We start from the raw sequence: 20230 nt of genomic DNA, 5'->3' as shown, positions 1-20230 counted from the left end.
CGCTTTGACATCCGTGCAGATCCTGCTAACGCAGGTTCGAATCCTGGCGGGGCCAAACTCATCCTTCTGAGATCAATAAATGAGCACCACACACCGTGGATAATAATAAGCAGTGCTCAGATACCTGAGGGTTCGTAGTGCTATATAAATGCCAAATTATTATTATTATTAAAAGTATGGGCATCAAAGCATAGCCCACCATGGCAAAGTAGTGGTTCCAGAAAACAAGCGGAACCCATGTGTGTCCTGCAAATGGACAACCTTCAGTAACATATTACAGAGCCTCACTGCATAGGCTCTCTCACAATAGGTGACAGATGTTGCCTCAGAGCAAATCATGCTCACTTCTGCAAGAGAATTGTTGGTGCCAATCAAAACAGATTCTCAAGCACTTTCCTCACTCACCCTATCTCCAAAACTCTCCCTAGGCTATCCTTTTGATACTGCATGTATCATTCACAGTGATGTCTCTGCACCATTCAGATGACAACTCTCCTTTGGCAATGCAATGGCCCATCACATAGGCCAAAACTTCAGATTCAGAGCACTGTAATGCTCACTTCAGCCATGCCATGCCAGTCACCTCCTCTGCACATTGAGGGACCAGCCAACGTTGGATGCAAGTGCTGATTTCAAAGCACTATGGTGTTGGATCAGTGACTACTTGCTCACTCCCAAAAGAGCCAAAGAACTTCACTGCTCTTCAAAACTGTCTTCATAGCACCGGGAACCCAAAATGCATTACCAGAGCGTGTCTTCCTGCTCATTTGCATTTCAATCCTTTTTCCTTAGCCCCCAAGCTTGTGACTTCTCTGTCATCTCGGTCACAAGGTAAAGGCATTCCGATGGATTCTCTCCTCGCTGCAGATTATAAAGGAGCCCACAAACAAATTCACTGCAAATCAAATGCTGAACATCTTTGTAAGAATGCTGCAAAGTGTCGGCTTTCATACAAAAGTCAGGATCTTCGCTTCCCATGGCACTTCAGTTGTCTGCCAGGAAATCGGTCAGCAAGCATACTTCTGCATACTTCTCAGAGTAGAGACAATGACAAAGCTCAAACTCCAAGGCCTCAAACTGGCAAACCGGACGGCATTCCCCAGAAGTCTTGCTGCGAAACGTGACAAAAGTCACATGGTGTCACATCACAGGGTGACAAAGGCCAAATGTCTATGCTGCTTCAAACCAGCCAGACCCCAATGTCAGGTCAAACGAATTTCAGTGCCAGCCATCACGAATCGCCAGATATCACCGATCTCGAACAAACAGCATCAAGGTCTGGCCAATCTGGTCAATTCTTCAGTCGTCATGCATCCCATGCGATGCAACAATCATGGTTTGGTCAATTTATGCGATGCAATCTGGTCAGTCATCAAGGTCTCATGGTCTGCAATCTCGGCATCTCTGCATCTCTCTCCAGGTGTCACTAAAGGAAAACAAAAAGGTTCAAGTATCAGTTTTCTCAAATTTCAGATGTATTCAAGCCAAAAACAAAGGCATTACTGTTCTACTGTGCTTCAGTGCTCTGCTGCACATAGCTAGATCTAAACTGTCAATGGGCCTCATTATGGGGTGGGCAGTAAGGGGTTAACAGCGCCATTAAAGGTGCCAGAGCTGTTAACCCCTTCCCGCTCTATTACAAGGTCTGCTCGTGGGACCCACTCTGGATGCCTGGTTTTACCAGACGTCCTTAGCGGGTCCCGCGAGTGGCCTAGCATGCTAACAACGGGCCCGTCATTAACAGGCCTGTTGTTAGCATGCTCCCCATTCCCATTGAGCCCTATGGGAGCTCAAATGGGAATGAGGATGGTCCGGGTTCCCTGAATGGGGAAATACCGGGCCCTCCAAGGTTGGAATGGCCCTGTATTTCCCCATTCAGGGAACCCGGACCCAAGTTTGGAGGCCCAATGTCTCTCAAAGGATCAATACTCAGTGTTTGCCCAATATCAGTGTACATGTATCAGTTCCAGTGTATCAGTGTGCACAAGGCATCCCTGTCTAAACAAAATGCATATTCCCAGCTGCCATTTCTATCTTTCTCAAAACAAAAGGAAACAAAACATTTCAAATTATTCAAAAATTGCAAAAACTGCATTCCTCTCCATGTCAAAACCATCTCTTCCTAAAGCCACACACCACTCCCCTTTCAACATGGATAATTAACAATGCTGAATCCCTTCATGTTGACAAAACAAATCAACTTAATTCAAGATGACACTGCTTCCTCCATCCACATTGCTATTCAAATCCAATAAACATGTATTCCCTTTCAGGTGTACTCCTTCAAAACAGCAGTCAGCTGCTAATGCTGCTACTGAAAACATGTGATGTCTCGGCATTGCTATCATAAAATAAACACCCGTTCTCGCCATGTGTCCTCTTAGCAAACTAAAAATATTCAAAGAATGCAACATCTGAAAACATCCCAGTGTAGCGCGATTCATTAAGCGTGCTCTTCTCTCTCCTTCTAGACACGTTGCAAAGTGTCAAGCAAAACAACATTCTCTCTCCCAAACGGAGGCCAAACACTGTCAAAAATGCCATTACAAATGCCATTGTCATGACATCTCACATCAAAGATTTTCACCATCTCATCTCTTCCCATAAACTCAGAATGCAGTTCAAAATGCTTCACATAGACATCCCCATGCAGCTGTGCATTCAAAAAACCATCATTAGGACTGAACCCTTCACAATGCAAATCTACAAAAGGCATCTCTCTAGGCATTATTTCCTCTGACAAACTACGCATGTCTGGCATAAATGCACTCTCCATATTTTCTCCATTCTGATCATTCTGTACATAATGTTGCCCTGCTGTCATGGCAATCTCTTCAATCACTGCACTGTCAATAGAACAAGCTGTCTGTGTCACACTTGAATTTGCTCCCCTAGGTAACTGCTTCTCCTCAAGTGCAATATTCACATCTTCTGCTTGCACTGCTGTCTCCTGCATTACTCCTGCAGCTGTCATAGGAACTCTGTTTCCTCCTTTCATTATGGTTGCTGATGGGAAACTCTCCCAGGCATTAAGCATATTTCTGAGCTGATCCCTTTCAGGTCATTAAGATATGGGAGGTCATTACGACCCAGGCGTTAAGGGTTAACGCCGTCGTTAACCCTTAACGCCTGATTCCAATTTTAACGGCTGCTTTTAGCAGGCGTTAAAATCCATGGCGCTAAACCGCCTTGGTGCTAATTACGGCACCGTAATTTACGGTGCCGTAATTAGCGCCTTCCCCACTCCCATTATGCCCTATGGGGCAAAAATGGGAATGGGGAAGGGTAAATGGGAAATGGGGATTTACCGCCCCACTCACCTTGGAATGGGGCGGTAAATCCGCCATCCACCATGGTGTAAACATAGTTTACACCATGGTTGTAAAGTTGGTGTACTTACCGCCTGGGTCGTAATGACCTCCACGGACTCATTACTGCAGTACTATTATTATTCACCCTCGGGTTTCTCAAACAAAAATCTCACAGCTTGTGTGAGTTTCACAACAAGCTTCTAGACCTCTCTAAACAAGCAGATACAGTCTTCAAGCTCAGCGGAATTGTGCACAAGTTCCAACAAATGAATCCAAATAAAGGTTAGATTCCAATTCATATATCCGCAGCGGACTTCAACAAAATACCTCAAGCATCTACAAGAAAAAAATAATTCTCTAGCCTGGCAAATATATGTACATGTATTTTCAAAACAATCGCCAGTCATAAAAAACTGCTCTGACAATTCAATTCAAAATAATCCCAGATTCTCAAAACAAAGTCAGACAACAAGGTCTTCAGACAAAGTTGTGGACGAAGAGCTCTCTATAATACAAAACATCCCCAAGACAAAACACAAACATAACATAAGCACTCCCACAAACTCAATAACCATGGACAGAAAATACAACTAAAACAAATGCAAACACAGCCAGCTGCACACGATGTGTTCGAACCTTGCCTTCAGCCAAGTCGATCAGTGGGTCAGATGCCAGCTGCTGCAAAACTCTGCAGACAAAGCATCTGTTCCAGCCATCGATAGCATCTGGAAGGCCCCACGTTGGGCGCCATTTGTGAAACTCCAACAAATCTATCTTTGGCCTAGCCCCACATGAGTGATGTGGGATGTTTTTACCCATGCATACAAGCCCTACCATAAAACTGTGCAGTACTGGCATGGAAAACATCATGATGGCCAGAACTCCCCAGAGAGTGCACAGGGAAAACATGAAGCATAGGCTGCCACCCATTTTTGCCTATGTTGTGAGCACAGCCTAAAACCACCATTGGGCTACACACACAGTAGCCTGAAACCATTGGAAATGGCAATGCTGATTGCCAAAAAAGCAACTCAGAACTGTGGGGAATTCATTTTCTTAATCCCAAAAAATGGTTGCATTACCAGTACTCACCACTATCAGAAAGCCGGCGTTTTAAAACCACCAGACTTTTGTGTAAAACTGCACAAATGAAACAAAACCAGACCAAGGAAAGACTTGCTAAGAGGTGGAAGAATGTAAAACCATATTCTGAAATGACTTGAAGGAAGTAATTATTTAATGTATAGGTACAAATTGTCAGTTTGATTTGAATGTAGAAAACTGGGAACAAAAAGTGACATTTAGCTGAAACCTGGCTTAGTGAAACTGGATTCTGCCTGACAACTACCCCCGACAGGAGAAACCTGTTCAGCCACTCTTCCCAGGCCTAGCTGCGTCCTGCTGCCCCTTGCCAAAAGGAGTTGTCACCTCTCTGATTAGATTAGGGGTAGAGCACCTGGGAACTGGAAGGAACAGAACAATGCAACTCCCTTGACTCAGGCAAATGTTATATTGGGGGCGTCGTAAAATAGCTTCCTCTTGGGAGAAACTGGGGGGCAGCTGTGCCTCTGTGAACAAGCTGGCTTGGGGGAAGTGGATAAACCAGTTATTCCACCCTGTGATGTGGGAAGCCACACCCCTTTTTGACCAGGGCATAATTTTAAAAAGATAGATAACTCATAGTGCGGACTTGTCAGAATTATATAAGTAATATCATTATTTTTGTGATTTTTCTGTGAACATTTTGAGAGGCGTTAGGACCCTGTGGTGTATACTGGGGTGTTGCGAGCGGAAAGTAGGGTCTCACTCCAAATGTCTGCATGTTAAAAATCTGACACTTCATCAATTAATGTCCATACTCCTTGCGCACATGTGTGTAATTTTGGGTAAATGTCCGATATTGCAAAACCAGTTAAAAAGTGCAAAATGTTGTCATTTTTTAATGCAAGCCCCCAGGAAGATCAGAGGCGGACAAGCATGGACCATAAGGAATATATAATGTGCACATGTAATTTCAACAAATTGTATATCTGGGAAAGATGTATTTGAATCAAATATAGATTTGTGGGCAAACTGACCAGGGGAGGATCCTCTGACCCATAAACAGACCTCATCATGATGACAATCCATTTCCTTCCCCCAATCATGGGAGAGGGGAGAATTGGGCCAATGACAAGTAGAGAGGGGCAGGCTTAGCTAGGCCCAGGCACACACCCATTTTCAAAACACATAAAAAGAGACTGCTGGGACAGGTAGAGACATTCAATTCCATTTGCTGCGGAGCATGCTGACGGACGACTTCACATCCAGAGATCCAACACTTAGACTTCCAAGCTAAACAGAGACTACAGAACTTTGAACCAAGAAGGCCCACTGCAAGCAAAAGTATTTGTCAGCAGGCCTCAAAATCATTTGCAAATTATTCCACAGCCGGGCGAGCTGTCTGAATTCTTTTGCAAGAACCTGTAGCAGTACCCAGAAAGCAGTGTTACATCCAGTATCCAGAGTGGCTAGACCAGCAGAGCAGAGCTGACCCAGACCGCTGTGAGCAGAAGCAGAGAGCTGACCCAGATCACTATGAAGTGCCGAGACCAGAACCGGAGTCCAGTCCAAAACCTGACCAGATCCGTGGCGAGGCCTATTTCCAATTTATATTGTGAGTACCTAGAAGAACTGTGCAGAACCAATCTCGTAGTTAAAATAATCTTATCCAAACTATTTTAACCTAAGTAGAACTGCCTCCTAGAAATCGTGTCATCTGTCATTTTTAAAGCTGCACAACTATCACCTGTCTATTCTGCAGCTGCAAGTTGTCGCCTGTCATTTTGAGTTTACTTTAAATCCGAAAAACTACCTTTGTTTAATCGTCCGTATCTCTGTATATCTTGCCGCAATCACGATTCACGCACTCGCGAATTTACCGCGATTTGCGATTTTGGCTCAATTTCTCCACTTGTCAAAATAGCAGCTCCAATCTTTCCTTTGTTAAAATCCGTTTGCAACTTGGTAATAACTCATAAAGCATTGCTAAAGTGAGCCTGAACTAATACCAACACGCATCTTCCACTCACCCTGAATCTCTAGAGGGAATTAAAATCAGTTGGCACATTTTCCCATCCATTGCCATCACATTTAAAAAGCATTTTGGGCCAGTGTTTCAAACTCCTACCTGTTTCCTCTAAGCTTGCTGGGGGGGAACTGAATTTCGTATTGTATTTGATTGCATTCCTGAGAACTGTGTGCTCCTCTTTCCATCTCCTTCCATTTCTTACATTGCATAGGGGAAAGGGGTGAATTGCCAGAGAAAAAGTGATTATCTTATCTTTTGCTAAAATCATATCAAGTATTTCTGTACTGCATTTTATTCCTCATTGCTTTTCCCTCGAAATCATAAAAGTATTTTTGCTACTTTATCCATCCTATACTAACTCCTCATTGATTGTAAAGAAGTGTGCTAGTGCCAGATTACCCATTGCTGATCAACATCATATGTCTAAGTGTACTATCAGATATTAATTTATTATAAAGTGTGATATATATATATATTGTTTAAATTCTCAAATAAACCTTTTAATTTGCAAAACAAACCTACTTCTTGGCTCAGTGGGGTCAGGGGGATTCTAAGAGGGGGGTGTTATACAAGGGTGGTCATCCAGAGTACTGAACTATACATAAAAATACATTAATAAGGGTTTTCCTCAGCATCCCAGACTAGGCATTGACTTGGCTGTAGTGTTGATTGAATATCGCTTACAAAAGTGGGGGCTCGTCCGGGATATTCTGGGTTAGATTTACCATTTGTTCAGATTAATACAGTGTGCCAACTGACCAGATACACATATCCGGTTAGATCACCACGCTGTTTTACACTGTGAAAGCACCCCTCAAAGGAACGCTCTAAGGAAACGGTCTGTTTTGCAAAATAAAATACAAACTTCTGTAAGTCAAGAAGGAACTCAAATTCCAGAATGACGACCTTGGTAGATATGAAAATAGCCAGAGAGCACTTCTTACATAAGCTATTTGTGAGAGGTGAGTGGACTCATCAGGACCAAACGGTCTGGCTGCAGGCAATCGCGCAACAGGTCACTGAAACAGGGTCAGATACATGGAGAGATCAGGGTCCATTACATGTGGCCCTGAGTGAATTATACATGGCTCCTAAAGTTAAAGATGAACACGACAAGATGGTTAGGATAGCGGTATATTTGTATCTATATATGGGAGCCATGCAGGACAAATGTGCTGAAGGCCAAGATCAGGCAAGTAGGCAACAGCTGGCGTTAGAAAAGGCCCAATCTGACCTGGTCTCTTCTGAGCAGAGGCTGCAGAGGAGCCAGGAGTCAGAAAATGATAGTAGGCAGTATATCATTAAAATAAAAGAGGACATGGATAGACTGCAACAGGAGAAGGCTGACCAGGATACCAGATTTCTGGCCTTGCAGAAGGAGTACCAAGAAGGTTTGGACTCCCTTCTGCAGAGCCAGAAAAAGCTGGAGCAACAACTGGACTTCAACAGGGCATGCACAGAGCAGGTAGCCACCCTGCAAATTCGATTAGACAGAGAGAAAGAGGAAAGCAATAAATTGATTCTGAAAGACCTGGATACCCAGGCAGAGTTTGATCAGGAGCGCCAGAAAGCTGGTGCCTTCCAAAGGCAAAGGGACGACCTGGCAGCACAGATGCAGGCTCTTAGTCAGGAAAGGGATACCTTAGGCCAGGAAGTCTGCCACTTAAAAAGGAAAATGGAAGAAAATCACCTGGCCCTCCAGGGCCTGGATGACCTCCAAAAAGAACACCAGAACTTGTTAGAGCACACCAGGAGGGTGGAGGATGCTCTGGCAAGAAAGGAGCAGGCCAATAGGGACACAGCTCAGGAGGTAACCCTCCTGCAGCAGAGACTGGCCCAGTACTCCAGGACCAATCAGGAGGCACAGAGAGAAAATGAGGCTCTCTGTCAGCACAATGATAGGCTCCATCAACATTTAGCGATGCAGGAGAGACTGATAGAGTCTAGTAAGGCCTTAACTGAGGAACTGAAAGCGCAGGCTCTTGCATTGCAACAGGAAGCAGGGGCGGATAGAGATGAGGTTCGCTGGGAAAGAGAAACTCCTGAGCATAACCTCAGGAGCCCTAGTACCAGAGGCCTTCATCTCTCCCAGTCCCTGGACTCTGCCACCCCCATGTCCCCTCGCGCACATGAGCCCAGGGCCACGGAGATGGCAGATTACTATCCAGCTAGAAGTATGGGGCTCATAGGCCAGTACCTCCCAGGAATGGATGGGCGGGCATCCGCGTATGGGCACCCAAGCACAGTGCAATTTAGTGGGGAACCCCAGGAGAGTAGGCCCATTAAGGGCATCCTGAAAACCTCTGCCCAGTTAGGTCAGTGGGGGGGGTACCCATCAAATCCTGGCAGCAAGGAGGGGTCTGAAGACTCCTCTGAGCATTACAGGACACAGGAGACCAGGTCCCCACATTCTGCCAGCCATTCCCAGGCTCGCAGAATCCGGGAAAACCTGGAAGATCAGACGGGCACCTCTGGGAGCAGCGCTTCTGAGCCGGAGGATGAATGGACCAGGGTTACCCGAACCAAAAAGGCCAATAAGGCAAAAAGGGCCTTGCTTAAGGACCCATTGAAAAAATAAAGGCAATAAGGAGTGTCATCACTCCTTATCATAAGAACGCCAAGTATTCCGTTTGGGAACACTTGGAGCTCTATGAGCAAATGATGGAGACTTTCCATTTGAAGGACAGCAGTAGCTGCATCCAGTACGTCAAATGGACATTCTCCCCAGAATACTCCAGTTTCTTTGCCGGCTGGAGGACCAAAATCATTTAAGATGGTCCACCTATAAGGCGGCCATCTTGAAACATTTTTCTGATCACAGAAATCCTCAAGAGGCTCGCAAGGCAGCCTACAATTTGCAATGTGGGGAGGATCAGGCCCCACAAGAGTTTGTGCAAGAATTAAAGCGTGCTTTTGTGCAGACCATCAGAAGGGTGCGCACGGATAGCAGAGAATTTATCAATACGTTTTTCCATGCCTTACCCAAATACATAATGACCCAGCTCGTGAGAGATTTTCATGAGAAAAGATCTTTAGACTGGGTCATTGAACGGGCTACCCGGATCTATGAGGTGCAGAAGCCCATCGAAAATAAAAATAATGCGCCGAAAAACCCCAAAACCAACAGCACCCCTGCTGCTGCCAAGGTGGCAGAGGTAAAGGTTGCCCCTGTTTTAGATTTGGAGATGGGGGGCCTTAAAAACCTGCCAGCACCAAATAATTCACAGCCCAGAAGGCCCTCGGGCCAGTCACAGACAGGGAGTTGAGGAGGTAGTCCCACAAATGGGGTCCCCCGCCCCCTTGACTATGTAAGTCCCTGCTACAAGGGAAACAGACCAATCCTGGGTTATGTGTGGACTCCTCCAGCCCAAGGGGGGGGATCCAGCCAAGCACCTAACCCAGGGAACTTCCCTCCCAACTTCCCACAGGAGGGCAGAAATTCTCCAAATCCTGGGCAGAACTTTTTCCCCAGGTATCCACCCAATTTCCAGCCCCAAAATCATCCATCCTTCTTTCCCCAATTCCCTGAGCCCAGACAACCTAATCCGGGAGAGGGGAGGCCAAGTGTGCAGGGGTACCAAAATCTTCCCAACCAGGGGTACTACCAGAGAAGGGATAGCTACCCTTCCCGGGATCAGCCCAGGGGAGAAAATAGAGCCCCGTATCAGCCTGAGCGGGTTTCACAACTTGAGCGCCAGGTCCAAAATATGGCACGAGATCTGGGTCACATACTGAGGGCTCAACAGAACCCTTAGATGAGCATGCCACCGCAGAATGCCCCAAACTCTGGACCTGGTGCTCCAGAACAATGACGGGGGCAGCATCCCGATAACCCACCGGTTCCCAGGGAGGCGGCACAAGGGGAAGGGGGGTTTAAAGCCTTGGAGGAAGCTCACTTCCCAACTTGTAAACAGCCCCTGGAAAACCAGGAACTGGAAACAAAATCTCCTACCCCTGAAAGTCTGCCACCCAAGGAGCAGAGAGGAGGTAGGAGAAACAAAGTACCCAAACAGACCCAGTTTGTGGAGGAGGTACAGTTCTTCCAATTTGAGGGAGAGGGATCCTCAGAGGATCCTGGGGAAAGGATCTTCTCCTTTAGAGATGGGGGAACTCCTCCCAGGGAAAAATGGGTCCCAAGGGACACCAATTCAGACTGGGGAGATGTGGAGACTGAGCTACCGCCGCCCATCATCTCATCCCAGAACCCACAATACCGAAATCCCCTGGTTCAAACCCATCCTGGTGACTGCCTCCAAAAAGGGGGGGTGGCCCAGAACCGGAACCAGGGGAACCCACAATGGCTCTGATCTCCAGTTGCCAACTTTTTCTTTCAGATTCCCAAGACTCTCCACAGAATTCTGCCCAAATCTCTTCTCTCGCCATGTCCAAAACCAGAAAGGTAGCCCACCAGTTGTCCAAAAATGTGCATTATCTGTGCCCCCTTGAGGAGAAGGAGGGAAGATACTATGCCCCAGTACAAGTACAGGGGCAGGGTACGATTTTGGCACTGGTGGACACTGGATCCCAAGCTACCCTTCTGTCCAAAAGGGCCTTTGAGGAACTAAATGCAGGAAGGGGGGAGAATTACAGAATTCCTCTCACCTCTCTTCCTGGACAACTGCAGAACTTTGACGGGAAGGAAATTCCCGTTGAGGGGACTGCAGACTTGGACATTAAAATTGGGCGACACAAGGTGAAACACCCGGTCATAGTAGTGACTCCAGAGGGCTCCCCTTGTTTACTAGGGATTGACCTCCTGAGAAGGTTGTCACCCCTAATAGATTGTGTAAACAAGGTCCTCTGGACCCAGACTAGCCGACCAATAAAATTAAAACAGAGTGTCAACCATGTTAGTTTAAACGGCACCTGCCACATGGTTGAACAAAAATCTGACCAAGTAGAATTTCACTTCCAGAACAACCAAATTCCAGACGTGACAGTAATAGCAGTAGGACAACAGACTGGCGATGGGGGGTCCTCTCTATTTCTGAAAATCAACCTTCCTTCCAGTTTAAGGTGGTATTCCACACTGGAAGGAAACACTCTGAAATTCTTTACTAATCCACAATCAGAAACAAGTAGAGAGGGGCAGGCTTAGCTAGGCCCAGGCACACACCCATTTTCAAAACACATAAAAAGAGACTGCTGGGACAGGTAGAGACATTCAATTCCATTTGCTGCGGAGCATGCTGACGGACGACTTCACATCCAGAGATCCAACACTTAGACTTCCAAGCTAAACAGAGACTACAGAACTTTGAACCAAGAAGGCCCACTGCAAGCAAAAGTATTTGTCAGCAGGCCTCAAAATCATTTGCAAATTATTCCACAGCCGGGCGAGCTGTCTGAATTCTTTTGCAAGAACCTGTAGCAGTACCCAGAAAGCAGTGTTACATCCAGTATCCAGAGTGGCTAGACCAGCAGAGCAGAGCTGACCCAGACCGCTGTGAGCAGAAGCAGAGAGCTGACCCAGATCACTATGAAGTGCCGAGACCAGAACCGGAGTCCAGTCCAAAACCTGACCAGATCCGTGGCGAGGCCTATTTCCAATTTATATTGTGAGTACCTAGAAGAACTGTGCAGAACCAATCTCGTAGTTAAAATAATCTTATCCAAACTATTTTAACCTAAGTAGAACTGCCTCCTAGAAATCGTGTCATCTGTCATTTTTAAAGCTGCACAACTATCACCTGTCTATTCTGCAGCTGCAAGTTGTCGCCTGTCATTTTGAGTTTACTTTAAATCCGAAAAACTACCTTTGTTTAATCGTCCGTATCTCTGTATATCTTGCCGCAATCACGATTCACGCACTCGCGAATTTACCGCGATTTGCGATTTTGGCTCAATTTCTCCACTTGTCAAAATAGCAGCTCCAATCTTTCCTTTGTTAAAATCCGTTTGCAACTTGGTAATAACTCATAAAGCATTGCTAAAGTGAGCCTGAACTAATACCAACACGCATCTTCCACTCACCCTGAATCTCTAGAGGGAATTAAAATCAGTTGGCACATTTTCCCATCCATTGCCATCACATTTAAAAAGCATTTTGGGCCAGTGTTTCAAACTCCTACCTGTTTCCTCTAAGCTTGCTGGGGGGGAACTGAATTTCGTATTGTATTTGATTGCATTCCTGAGAACTGTGTGCTCCTCTTTCCATCTCCTTCCATTTCTTACATTGCATAGGGGAAAGGGGTGAATTGCCAGAGAAAAAGTGATTATCTTATCTTTTGCTAAAATCATATCAAGTATTTCTGTACTGCATTTTATTCCTCATTGCTTTTCCCTCGAAATCATAAAAGTATTTTTGCTACTTTATCCATCCTATACTAACTCCTCATTGATTGTAAAGAAGTGTGCTAGTGCCAGATTACCCATTGCTGATCAACATCATATGTCTAAGTGTACTATCAGATATTAATTTATTATAAAGTGTGATATATATATATATTGTTTAAATTCTCAAATAAACCTTTTAATTTGCAAAACAAACCTACTTCTTGGCTCAGTGGGGTCAGGGGGATTCTAAGAGGGGGGTGTTATACAAGGGTGGTCATCCAGAGTACTGAACTATACATAAAAATACATTAATAAGGGTTTTCCTCAGCATCCCAGACTAGGCATTGACTTGGCTGTAGTGTTGATTGAATATCGCTTACAAAAGTGGGGGCTCGTCCGGGATATTCTGGGTTAGATTTACCATTTGTTCAGATTAATACAGTGTGCCAACTGACCAGATACACATATCCGGTTAGATCACCACGCTGTTTTACACTGTGAAAGCACCCCTCAAAGGAACGCTCTAAGGAAACGGTCTGTTTTGCAAAATAAAATACAAACTTCTGTAAGTCAAGAAGGAACTCAAATTCCAGAATGACGACCTTGGTAGATATGAAAATAGCCAGAGAGCACTTCTTACATAAGCTATTTGTGAGAGGTGAGTGGACTCATCAGGACCAAACGGTCTGGCTGCAGGCAATCGCGCAACAGGTCACTGAAACAGGGTCAGATACATGGAGAGATCAGGGTCCATTACATGTGGCCCTGAGTGAATTATACATGGCTCCTAAAGTTAAAGATGAACACGACAAGATGGTTAGGATAGCGGTATATTTGTATCTATATATGGGAGCCATGCAGGACAAATGTGCTGAAGGCCAAGATCAGGCAAGTAGGCAACAGCTGGCGTTAGAAAAGGCCCAATCTGACCTGGTCTCTTCTGAGCAGAGGCTGCAGAGGAGCCAGGAGTCAGAAAATGATAGTAGGCAGTATATCATTAAAATAAAAGAGGACATGGATAGACTGCAACAGGAGAAGGCTGACCAGGATACCAGATTTCTGGCCTTGCAGAAGGAGTACCAAGAAGGTTTGGACTCCCTTCTGCAGAGCCAGAAAAAGCTGGAGCAACAACTGGACTTCAACAGGGCATGCACAGAGCAGGTAGCCACCCTGCAAATTCGATTAGACAGAGAGAAAGAGGAAAGCAATAAATTGATTCTGAAAGACCTGGATACCCAGGCAGAGTTTGATCAGGAGCGCCAGAAAGCTGGTGCCTTCCAAAGGCAAAGGGACGACCTGGCAGCACAGATGCAGGCTCTTAGTCAGGAAAGGGATACCTTAGGCCAGGAAGTCTGCCACTTAAAAAGGAAAATGGAAGAAAATCACCTGGCCCTCCAGGGCCTGGATGACCTCCAAAAAGAACACCAGAACTTGTTAGAGCACACCAGGAGGGTGGAGGATGCTCTGGCAAGAAAGGAGCAGGCCAATAGGGACACAGCTCAGGAGGTAACCCTCCTGCAGCAGAGACTGGCCCAGTACTCCAGGACCAATCAGGAGGCACAGAGAGAAAATGAGGCTCTCTGTCAGCACAATGATAGGCTCCATCAACAGGTAGCGATGCAGGAGAGACTGATAGAGTCTAGTAAGGCCTTAACTGAGGAACTGAAAGCGCAGGCTCTTGCATTGCAACAGGAAGCAGGGGCGGATAGAGATGAGGTTCGCTGGGAAAGAGAAACTCCTGAGCATAACCTCAGGAGCCCTAGTACCAGAGGCCTTCATCTCTCCCAGTCCCTGGACTCTGCCACCCCCATGTCCCCTCGCGCACATGAGCCCAGGGCCACGGAGATGGCAGATTACTATCCAGCTAGAAGTATGGGGCTCATAGGCCAGTACCTCCCAGGAATGGATGGGCGGGCATCCGCGTATGGGCACCCAAGCACAGTGCAATTTAGTGGGGAACCCCAGGAGAGTAGGCCCATTAAGGGCATCCTGAAAACCTCTGCCCAGTTAGGTCAGTGGGGGGGTACCCATCAAATCCTGGCAGCAAGGAGGGGTCTGAAGACTCCTCTGTGCATTACAGGACACAGGAGACCAGGTCCCCACATTCTGCCAGCCATTCCCAGGCTCGCAGAATCCGGGAAAACCTGGAAGATCAGACGGGCACCTCTGGGAGCAGCGCTTCTGAGCCGGAGGATGAATGGACCAGGGTTACCCGAACCAAAAAGGCCAATAAGGCAAAAAGGGCCTTGCTTAAGGACCCATTGAAAAAATAAAGGCAATAAGGAGTGTCATCACTCCTTATCATAAGAACGCCAAGTATTCCGTTTGGGAACACTTGGAGCTCTATGAGCAAATGATGGAGACTTTCCATTTGAAGGACAGCAGTAGCTGCATCCAGTACGTCAAATGGACATTCTCCCCAGAATACTCCAGTTTCTTTGCCGGCTGGAGGACCAAAATCATTTAAGATGGTCCACCTATAAGGCGGCCATCTTGAAACATTTTTCTGATCACAGAAATCCTCAAGAGGCTCGCAAGGCAGCCTACAATTTGCAATGTGGGGAGGATCAGGCCCCACAAGAGTTTGTGCAAGAATTAAAGCGTGCTTTTGTGCAGACCATCAGAAGGGTGCGCACGGATAGCAGAGAATTTATCAATACGTTTTTCCATGCCTTACCCAAATACATAATGACCCAGCTCGTGAGAGATTTTCATGAGAAAAGATCTTTAGACTGGGTCATTGAACGGGCTACGCGGATCTATGAGGTGCAGAAGCCCATCGAAAATAAAAATAATGCGCCGAAAAACCCCAAAACCAACAGCACCCCTGCTGCTGCCAAGGTGGCAGAGGTAAAGGTTGCCCCTGTTTTAGATTTGGAGATGGGGGGCCTTAAAAACCTGCCAGCACCAAATAATTCACAGCACCGAAGGCCCTCGGGCCAGTCACAGACAGGGAGTTGAGGAGGTAGTCCCACAAATGGGGTCCCCCGCCCCCTTGACTATGTAAGTCCCTGCTACAAGGGAAACAGACCAATCCTGGGTTATGTGTGGACTCCTCCAGCCCAAGGGGGGGGATCCAGCCAAGCACCTAACCCAGGGAACTTCCCTCCCAACTTCCCACAGGAGGGCAGAAATTCTCCAAATCCTGGGCAGAACTTTTTCCCCAGGTATCCACCCAATTTCCAGCCCCAAAATCATCCATCCTTCTTTCCCCAATTCCCTGAGCCCAGACAACCTAATCCGGGAGAGGGGAGGCCAAGTGTGCAGGGGTACCAAAATCTTCCCAACCAGGGGTACTACCAGAGAAGGGATAGCTACCCTTCCCGGGATCAGCCCAGGGGAGAAAATAGAGCCCCGTATCAGCCTGAGCGGGTTTCACAACTTGAGCGCCAGGTCCAAAATATGGCACGAGATCTGGGTCACATACTGAGGGCTCAACAGAACCCTTAGATGAGCATGCCACCGCAGAATGCCCCAAACTCTGGACCTGGTGCTCCAGAACAATGACGGGGGCAGCATCCCGATAACCCACCGGTTCCCAGGGAGGCGGCACAAGGGGAAGGGGGGTTTAAAGCCTTGGAGGAAGCTCACTTCCCAACTTGTAAACAGCCCCTGGAAAACCAGGAACTGGAAACAAAATCTCCTACCCCTGAAAGTCTGCCACCCAAGGAGCAGAGAGGAGGTAGGAGAAACAAAGTACCCAAACAGACCCAGTTTGTGGAGGAGGTACAGTTCTTCCAATTTGAGGGAGAGGGATCCTCAGAGGATCCTGGGGAAAGGATCTTCTCCTTTAGAGATGGGGGAACTCCTCCCAGGGAAAAATGGGTCCCAAGGGACACCAATTCAGACTGGGGAGATGTGGAGACTGAGCTACCGCCGCCCATCATCTCATCCCAGAACCCACAATACCGAAATCCCCTGGTTCAAACCCATCCTGGTGACTGCCTCCAAAAAGGGGGGGTGGCCCAGAACCGGAACCAGGGGAACCCACAATGGCTCTGATCTCCAGTTGCCAACTTTTTCTTTCAGATTCCCAAGACTCTCCACAGAATTCTGCCCAAATCTCTTCTCTCGCCATGTCCAAAACCAGAAAGGTAGCCCACCAGTTGTCCAAAAATGTGCATTATCTGTGCCCCCTTGAGGAGAAGGAGGGAAGATACTATGCCCCAGTACAAGTACAGGGGCAGGGTACGATTTTGGCACTGGTGGACACTGGATCCCAAGCTACCCTTCTGTCCAAAAGGGCCTTTGAGGAACTAAATGCAGGAAGGGGGGAGAATTACAGAATTCCTCTCACCTCTCTTCCTGGACAACTGCAGAACTTTGACGGGAAGGAAATTCCCGTTGAGGGGACTGCAGACTTGGACATTAAAATTGGGCGACACAAGGTGAAACACCCGGTCATAGTAGTGACTCCAGAGGGCTCCCCTTGTTTACTAGGGATTGACCTCCTGAGAAGGTTGTCACCCCTAATAGATTGTGTAAACAAGGTCCTCTGGACCCAGACTAGCCGACCAATAAAATTAAAACAGAGTGTCAACCATGTTAGTTTAAACGGCACCTGCCACATGGTTGAACAAAAATCTGACCAAGTAGAATTTCACTTCCAGAACAACCAAATTCCAGACGTGACATTAATAGCAGTAGGACAACAGACTGGCGATGGGGGGTCCTCTCTATTTCTGAAAATCAACCTTCCTTCCAGTTTAAGGTGGTATTCCACACTGGAAGGAAACACTCTGAAATTCTTTACTAATCCACAATCAGAAACTCCCACTCCAATAGTCCAGAAAGATGTGAAGTCAGCTCAGAGCCTGGCTGATATTCAGCAAATTGGAGAGCAGTTGTTCATCCCTGTTCGGTTAAATGATGGGAAGGACTCTGTTCTCGCTCGAGTGTGTGTGAACAACGGTAAGAGCTTCATCAGCGAAGCCATGTTCCGCCAACTCCCAAAAGATCCAGCCATTCCCACATTCAAACTGATAGACAAATAGGAAATGGACCTGGAAGCACCTAATTCCAAACATCTCCTGCCAAGCAGGTTTATGCTCAAAATCTCCATTGGTAACAAGAGCATAGTGCATAATTGTTGGGTCGTGCGAGACGTCACTGCCGCCTTTTACTTAGGCAGTGACATTCTCAATCGCTTTGCCATTAGTTTGGACCTAATAAACTTCAAAGCTTGGTCCCGATTAGCGGATAATCCCATGGGCTTTGATGATTCAGAAAAAGCATTTAGGTCATCTCAATTGCTACCTTATGCAGTTGAAATTCAGATTAAAGAGGAAGTCACCATCCCAGAAAGGACCCGACAATTCTCCCTGGGAGTGAAAGCTAAAACCCTGATGCTTATATACATCTAAATGCTTCTCTCCAACAGCAATGGTTGGGGGTAAACCCAACACCATTAGTCAACATAGAACATGACACCATTCCAATAGAGGTGGATAACAGCGACTTAAAGAGTATTACTCTAGCCGCAGGCACCATTATTGGAATGGCGATTGATGACCGAAATTTCTCCATTGATTTAGGAAATGAACTGTTAGGACCAATCCCCAAGGACTGTTTTGACAGTGACAGTGAGGACAATACAACACCAGACAGGATTTTCACCCGGCATGGGGGGAACTTCCTGGTGTACACTTCTTGCCCTTATGGTAAGGAAGATGTGACTTGTGACTTCAGGAGGGATGAGGTGATTTTCCAGGTCCATGAGGGCTGCCTTTCCCACCTGAAGCATCCAGTCCAAATCAACACTCTGACCAGGGACTTCTCCACCCAGCTGGAGGAGGCCGCTGAGATAGCCAAACCAGAAGTCTTTCCAGGCTTCAGGCAGATGGTGGAAGAGAGAGTCAACCTAGCTGATGCCTGTGTGACTCTGGAACAGAAGCAAAAGTTGAAACAAGTTTTCTTGGATTTCCAAGATCTCTTTGCGATAGACTCATATGACTGTGGTCGCACCGACATCCACACCACAACAATTCCCACGGACCCTGGAATGACTCCAGTGTTTGTGAAGCAATATCGCTTGCCTCTCGCATCCATGGAGTCCCTTACTGAAATAATTAAGAACCTTGAGTCCCGGGGAATAATCCGTCCAGTCCACAGCACTTTCAATAATCCGGTGCTGGGAATATTGAAGCCAAACGGCCAGTGGAGACTCTGCGCCGGCCTTAGGGAGCTCAACAAACGGGTCCATAATTCCAGATGGCCTCTGCCCTACATTGACCAAGGGCTGGCCCAGATTCAGGGGTCACGGGTATTCACAGCAATAGACCTGACAAATGGATACTGGACCGTGCCTGTCAGTAGGGAGGACCAATACAAACTGGCTTTTACCTTTGGAGGCCAGCAGTACACATGGACCCGGACTCCCTTTGGATACCTCATCTCCGGCAATGAATTCAACATTTTCCTACATAAGGCCAAGCCCGACCTGGGTGCGAGGGGTAACCTGGCTTATGTAGATGATGTCCTCATCAAAAGTTCATCTGTGGAGGAACACATAGCGGAGATCTGTTATATTCTGACACAGTTGAGGGCCGCCGGAGCAAAACTTTCCTTTCAGAAAGCACAGTGGTGTAGAACCCGTGTTAATTTCTTGGGGCATGAGATTACTCCTCAGGGTCTCTGTCCCCAAGAAAAGAAAGTGGAAGCACTCCAGAAACTGAAAGACCCCACAACTCTGCGGGAACTAAGGAGCCTCCTTGGACTGACTAATTACAGCAGAAAGTTCATTGAAGGCTACGCAGAGATCACTAGACCCCTGATTCATCTCTTGAAGGGGGGGTCACGTGGGAATGGGGTCCAGAACAATCCGATGCGGTAAGACAACTCAAAAGAAGCCTCTCACAAGCGCCTTGCCTAGCTTACCCTGTCAGAAACAAGGAGTTCTTCCTGGAGACGGGGTTCTCTAATACGTGCTTGACGGCAGTATTATACCAAAAGCATGACAAGGTCAATAAAGTAATCTCCTATGCGAGCAAAACTTTATCCTCTGTGGAGGAAAAATTCAACGATTGTGAGAATTACTTCCTGGATTCTGTCAATGCAAGGCTTTCCTGTGGAGCTCAGATATGGCCAAAACAAGAAGAGTCCCCTCGCGCAAGGTCTGGCTGACTTGCATGATTGTGCCAGAGAAAACTGTCTCGAGGACGAAAGTCTAAAAATCAAGGACAACATGGAGGCATACCTTAATTCCCCACACAAAGCCTTTGAAGAAGACAAGTGTGAGGGAATGCCCACTGTCTATGTGGATGGATGCTCTTACCATGTTGACAACGACGGGGAGAAAGAACTGGTGGCTGGCGTAGGGAATGCATGGGTGAAGGAGTTCCCAGAACCCTCCGCTGGATACAAAATTGGTCCCCGAAGTAGTCAGGTGGCAGAATTGATGGCTGTGCATCAGGCCATCCTCACTGCTGTCCAGTATCAACTCCACGAACTGGTCATAATCACAGATTCGGATTATGTACGGAACGGGTTTGTGGAGCACCTGGTCAACTGGAAAACCAGAGGCATGTTATGCGCTAATAACAAACCCCTGAAACATGGGAAGTTAATCCAACAT

The sequence above is a fragment of the Ambystoma mexicanum genome, chromosome 6q (genome assembly GCF_040938575.1).
Source record: "Ambystoma mexicanum isolate Mex_15411 chromosome 6q, UKY_AmexF1_1, whole genome shotgun sequence".
Taxonomy (NCBI): domain Eukaryota; kingdom Metazoa; phylum Chordata; class Amphibia; order Caudata; family Ambystomatidae; genus Ambystoma; species Ambystoma mexicanum.
Note: the sequence above shows the minus strand (reverse complement) of the source record.